The 9,459-nt window shown below is 51.3% G+C and overlaps 1 pseudogene; it reads left to right on the plus strand.

Annotated features, from left to right (window-relative positions):
- The first annotated feature begins 4,484 nt into the window (after positions 1–4,484).
- Positions 4,485–5,714, plus strand: LOC102404299 (annotated as a pseudogene).
- Positions 5,715–9,459: the final 3,745 nt, after the last annotated feature.

Consider the following 9,459-nt stretch of genomic DNA (forward strand, 5'->3'; position numbering starts at 1 on the left):
TCCTACTGAGCTTGGGGGGGGGCTCTGCCCCAGGCAGTGGGGGCAGGGGTGTGGGTCACACCTGGGCCTGATGGCGTGTGTGCTTAGTCACTCAGTCATGTCCAACTCTTTGCGACTTCGTGGACTGTAACCCACCAGGCCCCACTGTTCATGGGATTCTCCAGGCAAGAATACTGGAGTGCGTTGCCATTTCCTTTCCAGGGAATCTTCCCTACCCAGTGATTCGGCCCTCGTCTCTTGTGTCTCTTGCAATGGCAGGCGGGTTCTTTACCACTGTGCCGTCTGGGAAGAAGTCCTGGGCCTGATCACTTGAGCTCAGAGCTGTGTCTCCTGTTGTCAGCCCCAAGGGCCCAGTGCTGAGCCCCGAGTGCTCTGGGTGATAATGGAGGTGGGTTTCTTTCCGTGGGTGTCAGTTGAAAGTGATGAACTTGCAGAGGGGCTTGGCCTTGGGCTCCATCTCTGTGTGCTCCCCCTTCTCCTTAAGGCAGAGAACTTGCCAGCAGTTCTCTAAGATGATGAGGGAAAAGTCAGAACAGCACTGGGAAGACTCACTCACGCGTCTGTAAGGTCTCTATGTCTCAAACTCTTATCACCGCCCCCCGCCCCCCGCCGCAGTGTAAGGCTGTTGACATTTAAGAAGGTGTCCAGCAGTGTGGCCCACACTTTGAACCTGACGGATCACTTGCTCGGGGGCCATGGACTTGCCCTGGTGTTCCTGGTGACCGGCTTGGACCCAGGCTCAGTCTCTGCCTTTGGCGGTGCTGGACACAGAGGCGGGAGCCCGGGCGAGGCCCTGGTCCACTGGGCCTCAGTTGGTTTGAGCGTGGGGTTTTTTCTGGCTGGGAGTGATGGCTGCGGGATCAGGTCTGTAGTCGGGGTTAGGAGCTTTTCATCCTGGTGCTGGCGTGACTGCTTCCTGGTTAGTGTTGGCCCTGTTAGCCTTATGTACAACCTGGGACAATGTACTAAGAGTTCTCCTAGGGATGCAGTGAGAAAATTGACTTGAATTTGGGAGCTCTAACGTGGCATTTGGGCTTCCCTGATAGCTCAGTTGGTAAAGAATCTGCCTGCAATGCAGGAGACCCTGGTTCGAATCCTGGGTTGGGAAGAACCCCTGGAGGAGGGAATGGCTACCCACCCCAGTATTCTTGGGCTTCCCTTGTGGCTCAGCTGGTAAAGAATCTGCTTGGAATATGGGAGAGCTGGGTTTGATCCCTGGGTTGGGAAGATCCCCTTGAGAAAGGGAAGGCTACCCACTCTAGTATTCTGGCCTGGAGAATTCCATGGACTAAGTCCACGGAGTCGCCAAGAGTCAGACACGACTGAGCGACTTTGACTTTGACTTTCACTTTCAAGGTGGCATTTAGGGTGTCAGTGATTCTCCCCCTGCTGCCTGGATGTCAGGACCCCCATTCCTCCACCCCTCCCCAGATGGCTCAACTCTGCATCTTCCCCTGCTTCCCCCTCCCCTTACACCAGCCTGATCTGCCTGTCCTGGGCACTCTGTGCCTGGGCTCCCATCCACGGCTGAGCTCAGCCTTGCCCCTCCCGCCACCCCAGGCTGTCCTGGGGCCCAGCAGAGGGTCCAGGGCCTGGGCTGATGCCTGGTGGGAGAGCGGCTGGTTGACCTGAAGTACCAGAGCAATGAGCTAACACCGGGGTACTTGCTGCTAGATGCATGCTTTGGGGTAAAACTCTTCAAACCCTACTGTAAAAAGGCTCCTCTACCTGGGCCTGCGGAAAGTGAACTTTTGGTTTACGAGTGGGTATCCAGAGGGAGAGAAGCTTAACTGACTCTCAAAGCAAACTTTGGAGCTTTTTACTGAAGTATTGAAGAAAACAACAGAAGGGGAAAAGCTAGAGATCTCTTCAGAAAAATTGGAGATCTCAAGAGAACATTTCACCCAAAGATGGGCACAATAAAGAACAGAAATGGTAGAGACTTAGTAGACGCTGAAGAGATCAAGAAGAGATGGAAAGAATACATGGAAGAATTGTACAAAAAAGATCTTAATGAACTGGATAACTATGATGGTGTGGGCAGTCATCCAGAGCCAGACATCCTGGAGAGCAAAGTCAAGTGGGCTTTAGGAAATACTTCTTTTAATAAAGCTAGTGGATGCAATGGAATTCCAGTAGAACTATTCAAAACCCTAAAGGATGATGCCATCAGGGTGTTGTGTTTAATATATCAGCAAATCTGGAAGACGCAGCAGTAGACACAGGACTGGAAAAGGTCAATCCTCATCCCAGTTCCTAAGAAGGATAGTGCCAAAGAATGTGCTAACCATCGGACAATTGCACTCATCCCCCATGCTAAGGCCATGCTTAAAATCCTGCATGCTAGGCTTCAGCATTATGCGAACCAAGAACTTCTGGATGTCCAAGCTGGGTTTAGAAAAGAAAGAGGAAACAGAGATGAAATTTCTAACATTCTCTAGATCATAGAGAAAGCAGAGGAATTCCAGAAAAACATCTACCTCTGTTTCATCGACTACACCAAAGCCTTTGACTGTGTGGATCATAATAAACTGTAGAAAGCTCTTAAAGAAATGGGAATACCAGCCCATCTGGCCTGTCTCCTGAGAAACCTGTATGCGGGTCAAGAAACAACAGTTAGAGCCCTGTATGGAACAACTGGTTCAAGATTGAGAAAGGAGATAAACAGGGCTGTTTGCTCTCACCCCGTTTATTTAACCTATACACTGAGCACATCATGAGAAATGCCGGGCTGGATGAGTTACAAGCTGGAATCAAGACAGGTGGGAGAACCATCAACAACCTCAGATATGCGAATGATACCACTCTAATGGCTGAAAGTGAAAAGGAATTAAAGAGTCTCTTGATGAGGGTGAAGGAGGTGAAAGAGTCAGCTTAAATATTAAAAAAACTAAGATCATGTCATCCAGCCCCATTACTTCATGGCAAACAGAAGGGCAAAATGTGGAAGCAGTGACAGATTTCCTCTTCTTGGGCTCTAAAATCACTGCGGATGGTGACTGCAGCCACGAATTCATAAGACGATTGCTTCTTGGCAGGAAAGCGATGATGATCCTAGACAGTGTGTTGAGAAACAGACATTACTCTGAAAACAACAGTTTGTACAGTCAAGGCTATGCTTTTCGAAGTGGTCACGTACGATTGTGAGAGTTGGACCGTAAAGAAGGCAGAACACCAAAGGATTGATGCCTTTGGACTACGGTGCTGGACAAGACTCCTGAAAGTCCGTTGGACAGCAAGGAGATCAAACCAGTCAATCTTAAGGGGAATCAACTCTGAATAAGTCGTTGGAAGGACTGATGCTGAAGCTGAAGCTGCAGTATTTTGGTCATCTGATGAGAACAGCCGACTCATTGGAAAGTCCCTGATGCCGGGAAAGACTGAGGACAGAAGGAGAAGAGGGTGTCAGAGAATGAGATGGCTGGATGGCATCACTGATGCAATGGACACGAACTTGGGCAAACTCCGGGAGACTGTGGGGGCAGGGAGGCCTGGCGTGCTGCAGTCCACGGGGTTGCAAAGAGTCGGACATGACTGGGCGACTGACCAACAACAAAACCGAAGCATGATCTACATGCAGAATGTATGGCCCACTGACTGTTCACACACTGACCCCTGTGGGAACCAGTGCCCGGATCACGAAACAGAACCTTACATCTATACTTCGAAACCGCGCTCTTGCCCGGCTCTGTCACCCCAAAGGTGATATCCCGAGGTGTTTGGAAGGCTGGTTTTCTCTAACCGTAAAGATGGCTGGGCTGTACCTGAAGCAGACCAGTCCGCCGCCTCTCCAGCTGTGAGCATGCCTCCCTGTCCTTCCCACTCAGCGCCACTGCTCCCCAAGGTGCTCATCTTCTTCAGAAGGGAGTCTGCAATGCTTTATCTGGAATGAATCATTTTCTGCTGAGATTCAGGAGGCGGACAAGTGGTCACTGATAAGAGGTTGTTACGGACAGGTTTGTAAAGAGAGTAACACTTGCCCCCTCTAGGACATGGCTTGGTTTGTGGGTGTGTATATGTGTCCATCTGTCTCTTTCTCTCTCCAGCACCTGCATCAGCACAGCAAGCGATTGCAAAGAAGATACTTCTGTGCCAGGACCGAAGACCCACCGTATTGCTAGGTAATGCTTTGTTCACTACTGAATTGAAGTGTTTGAAGCATTTAAATATGTAGTTTTAAGAGTTTTTACTTAAACTGGTTTGTCAGGGAGACTGAACATCAATCAAAGAAGGCCCCTGGTAAATGACTGTTAAAATTGACCGGATTTATAAAGGGGCTTCCCTGATGGTTCAGACAGTAAAGAATCTGCCTGCAAAGGAGACCTGGGTTCGATCCCTGGCTTGGGAAAACACCCTGGAGGAGGGCATGGCAACCCACTCTAGTATTCTTCCAGAGAATCCCTATGGACAGAGGAGCCTGGCAGGCTGCAGCCTGTGGGGTCCCAAAGAGTCAGACATGACTGAGTGACTAAGCACAGAACATAGGGTTTATAAACATAAAAGATTTTTAAGTTGGACGTCAATGCTTAAGGAAAAACTACGCTTTTAAATGTAGTATTTCAATAAATTGAATTTAATTAATTTATTGAAAAACTTTATTTAAAAAACAAAGTGACTGCTACTAGTTGTTTCTGCACACAAAAGTCATCTTTAAATAAACTCCAGAGTGCGCATGGCCACAGTGGCCGGTGTGGGGTTGAGTCAGTCATGAGACCCAGAGCTGTGGACCCGCGGGTGGCCCGGCAAGCGCGCGACAGAGCGGCGGGTGCGGGGTTCAGGAGGCCTGGGCATGCCGCTGCCACCCCCACCCGCAGCCAGCCACACGCTGTGGGCATGCCCTGGCTCTGCGCTCTTTCCGATGGCATCCGCCTCTGTGGCCGTGGCAAAGCACAAGCAGATCCTGTCAAATTCAAAGGCCCCTTCACAGATGGAGTCACTACAAATCTCACATCGAGAAATCCATCGGATCGAAAGGTGTGTTTCAAAGTGAAGACGACAGCACCTCGTGGGTACTGTGTGAGGCCCAACAGGGGAATCGCTGACCCAGGGTGGACAGTGACCCCAGTGAGACGAGTAAACACAAGTTTACGGTATAGGCGATCTTTGCTCCACCAAGCCTTTCAGACATGGAAGCCGTGTGGAAAGAGGCAAAACCCCATGAAGGAATGGGTTCTCAGTTGAGATGTGTATTTGAGATCCCCAGTGCAAATGATAAATAGAAGGACATAGAACCCAGCAAAGCCGCACCTCTGAGCGCTGCGAAGCTGGACAACCCCTGCCAAAGCCCCACTGGGTTTCCCTCAACAAGACGGAGACGAGGAAGCTCAAGGAACAGTGCAGGAGGCTCCAAGGGAGAGCTGAAAGAGGAAAACCAGCCCCCGAGGGAGGAGACTCAGGCTCAGGAAGGTAGCACATCCGGGAAACCTGGATCCACCTGGGGCCTCCAGAGAGAATGTCTCCAGCCCCCGCCTTCACTTCTTCCTGTCACTGCAGCCCCGTCCCTGGATGCTTTATAGGGAAATTCAGCTTGAGGAGCGAAGCACACAGAGTGCTACTTCTTTGTTTCCTTTTGACCAGAAAAGATTCATCGCAAAGACTGAAGCTGAAACTCCAATCCTTTGGCCACCCGATGCGAAGAGCTGACTCATTGGAAGAGACCCTGATGCTGGGAAAGATTGAAGGCAGGAGGAGAAGGGGACGACAGAGATGAGATGGTTGGATGGCATCACCGACTCGGTAGACATGAGTTTGAGCAAATTCTGGAAGATCGTGGAGGACTGGGGAGGCTGGTATGCTGCAGTCCATGTGGTTGCCAAGAATCGGATGCAACTGAGCAACTGAACAACTGTGTTACTGGTAGTGTGGTCCACGGTGACCACGCTTTGTGTGTACAGCGTCCTGCAGGCCTCGCCAGCCGCGGCCTCGTGGTTAGAAAGGGACATGGAAGAGCAGAGCTCTGGCTCCCAGAAGCGCCCTTGTCGCCGGACCGTCCCTACGGGGTGTCGTTGCACATTCAGTCCTTTATGAAATTCACAAATGAAGAACTGTTCTTTCTTCGTGGTTTTAATAAGAGTTCAAGAATTGTCCAGAGTCTTGCAAATGTTATTTTAATGATCCCTTTGAATTTTATCTGTTGCTGTTAACTCTTGAAATATGATCTATTTAGATTGCTAATCCCACTCCTTCAGGAAATGCCAGGAGGTATTCTGTGGGGAAATGGTGCTTTGTACAGTGTAAGTTTTCTCCTTCACCTTTGCTGATATCAAGGCAGGATTTTTTTATCCCTTGTAAAGCAGTTGTTGACTGAGTTTTTCATTTTTCCAATCCGGCCCCGTGGTATTTAACACAAAAATAATAAAACTGTTAACAGATTCTTGCTTGATTTAAAAAAAAAAAAACAACACAAACCTTTTACTGCAGCAAGTTCAGGCCTTTGCTGGGGTGCGGTGGGCGGAGGGGAGGAGGGTGTGACAGCTGGGAGGGGTGGTGCCCGCAGGCCTCGAATCTAGTTCCTGCACTTAACTTGGTTTCCCATAAAGAAAGAAGTGCTGTGGTCCTGTCACCTAAGGGGCCCGAGACTCACTAGTGACATCAGGTTAGGGGATTGTGACCAGCATTTTAAAGGGTTGTCAGGAAATACAGGACCTCCGTTAAATCTGAATTTCAGACAATGAAGGCATTGTTTTCAGTATAAATATACCCCCAGTGTTATACAGGGCTTACACATACTAATCAAAAGTCTTTGTTATCTTAAGGTCATATTTAACTGGGAGTCCCTTATTTTTATGGCTAAATCTGGCAACCCTAAGTGGTGTAGAAGTGAAAGCCTCAGAAAGGGCCTCACAGTGTGGGAGTAGATGTTACTTCAGGTGTCTGTGTGGGTGTGCACAGGGTCACACCTGAGATGCGTCTCTTACTGTGGACTGGGGTATGAAAGCCATGGTCTGCGGTGGCCGTGTTGGTGTCAGAGAACCGCAGAGGCAACAGCGCCTGGTGATGACAAGGGCGCTGCTGCTCATGTAATAATCAGTGTTGCCCCATTCTCTGCCCTACTCCACATTTTTGTTCTGGAGAACATTTCTCTCTTAAAAAAAATTTTTTTTTTAACTCGGATGCACCAGGTCTTAGTTTTGGCATGTGGGATCTTTTTTTTTTTTAAGTTGTGGCATGTGAACTTCGTCGCAGCATGCAGGATCTAGTTCCCTGATCAGGGATGGGAACCCTGGCCCCCCCAGCATTGGAAGCTCGGAGTCGTAGCCACTGGACTACCAAAGGAGCCCCATGGAGAGGATTTTTCTTGAAAGAACTCTAAGCTTTCAAATGTTTACTGCAATAGTAATCCGAAAGTGGCCCCTGTTGATCAGACTCTCAGCTCTCCTTGGAAGGAAAGAGGCCAGTTCCACGCTCTGGGCTCACCCGGGAGCAGACGCCCCCAGGTGGGCAAAGCGCCCTTCCCGTGGAACACCTGCACGCAGCACCACGAGGGAGCGACTCAGCCCGTCAGGCGCCGGCACCGGGTGACGCGCTTCCGGTCGGCCACCGCCAGCGCCCCGGGGCGTGCCCTCTGCTCACCCGGAAGCTACGGCCCGGGGGAAAGAAGCCCTCGGGTGTCGGGACCCGCCCGGTGAGCGTGGGCGGAGGGTGCCAGACCTGCGGGCACTCCAGGTGCCGCTGCGGGACGGTCCGCCCCAGGGCAGGGCGGCTGGGACCGGGTTAGAAGCGAGCGAAAGGCCGCGTAGCCGAGAGGAGGCGCCCGGGGCAGCCCCGCGCCGCCGCCCCTCGCAGCCGCGCCCCCTTCTCCTAGCGCACCTGCTTCCCGCTGCTGCTGGCGTTGTTCTCTCCTCAACGGATCGCCTTGCCGCGCGGAGCAGCGGGAAGAGGAAAGAGCCCACGAGGAAACCGGAGCTCCAGTCTAGACGGAAAACCTTCAGAATGCACTGCAGTCTTTGCCGAGTTAAAGTGAAGCTTGCTGAATTTACTTTACCCTCGTTTGCTATTACTCAGAAGTGTAACCATGAACGTGGATTATTGAGTCATCTGGCAGCAAGTCTCATGTTTACACTTCCCACTTGCTTCACTTTGTCATTTCTCCTTTTCTCACTTAATTGGCTTGAATAAATCCTCCGTGTGTGTGTGTGTGTGTGCGCGCGCAGACGCACACGCTTGTGTCACTCATTGCAACCTTTGCATATAGTGGGGTTTTGTTTTTTGTTTGGTCTTAATTTTGAAATCTGGTGAGTTGAATCTTTTCTAATTTTCTGCTAAAATAGTTTCCAGATTTGATTCAGGTGACCAAATAACCAACAGAACATCAATATTGTGTTTGATTTGTTTAACCCTGTTGAGATAACTAGTGGCCCAGCTACTCAACACTGCTGGAAGGGGAGCCTCCTTGAGATATTCGGGTGTTTTGTTCTGGGAGGAGGCCTTTCCCTCATTCCAGATCTGGGCTCCCAGCCTCCACACCCCAGCCCTGCGCCGGCATCTGCTCTGCTGCCGGGCTTCTGGGAGCCAAGGCTGGGTGAAAGTCTGGGCCTGGAGGAGAGGCGGTGGGCTTTGGGGGGTGGGGGGAGGTGGGGGTCAGTCAGGGTGCATTCACACTCTGACAGGGGTGGGGAGGGGGTGCTGGAGTGACTGCCCACCCAGTGGTGCCACCCTGGGGGCCACAGCCTGGGCCCATGCGGGCCCTCAGGTGGGCTCCTCTGCAGACATGAGGGTGGATGAAGGCTGGAGCGTCCACCCCCACCCTCTGGGTGCGTGTTCTTTAGGGTCTGAGGACGGACAGGGGTGTTTCCTGTGGCCTCAGCCTCCGGCCATGCGAGCTGAGCTGCATTCCTCAGAGTCCGTTCTTACGCGGGCTGAGCAGACTGACCCCAGGCACCCAAGGTCTGGGCTTACCCTGTGTTTCCCACCTGTGCCCACCCTCTACTAACCACGGCCTTGCCTCCACTGGGCCCTACTCACCTGGCCAAGTGCTGCCCTGCTCACAAGATGCCCGCCTGCTTCAGGCAGCAGGCCCAGGCAGGGTTGGGGCCGGACAGTCAGGTTTTGGAAAGAAAAGTGGGTGTCAAGATGAACCTTGAGATCTGACAGTTCTGTGGCAGGCCTGTTGTACAGTTTTATGTTTCATGAGAATTTAGGATGTGGGAGAGATGATCCCAACATGGTTCCAACTTTCCCTTTCCTGGAGAGGCCCATCTCTGTGTCCTGCTGGCTGTTGTAACTGAGTGGACCCCACAGGCCTTCCCTCTGGACCCCACAGGCCTTCCCTGGACAGACCCCTCCCCTAGGCCCTCTGCTTTAGCTCCTCTCTGAAGTACCCAGATAATAGTATCGGATGCACATTTCCTGAGTTGTTTTACAGGTGCTAAAATCACCCCCAATGGGCGAAATGAACTATTAATACTTGATGACCATGAGCACATAGCCCCTAGGCCTCCTGGAGCCTGAGGATTGATA

This window comes from Bubalus bubalis, chromosome 20, assembly GCF_019923935.1.
Source record: "Bubalus bubalis isolate 160015118507 breed Murrah chromosome 20, NDDB_SH_1, whole genome shotgun sequence".
Taxonomy (NCBI): Eukaryota; Metazoa; Chordata; class Mammalia; order Artiodactyla; family Bovidae; genus Bubalus; species Bubalus bubalis.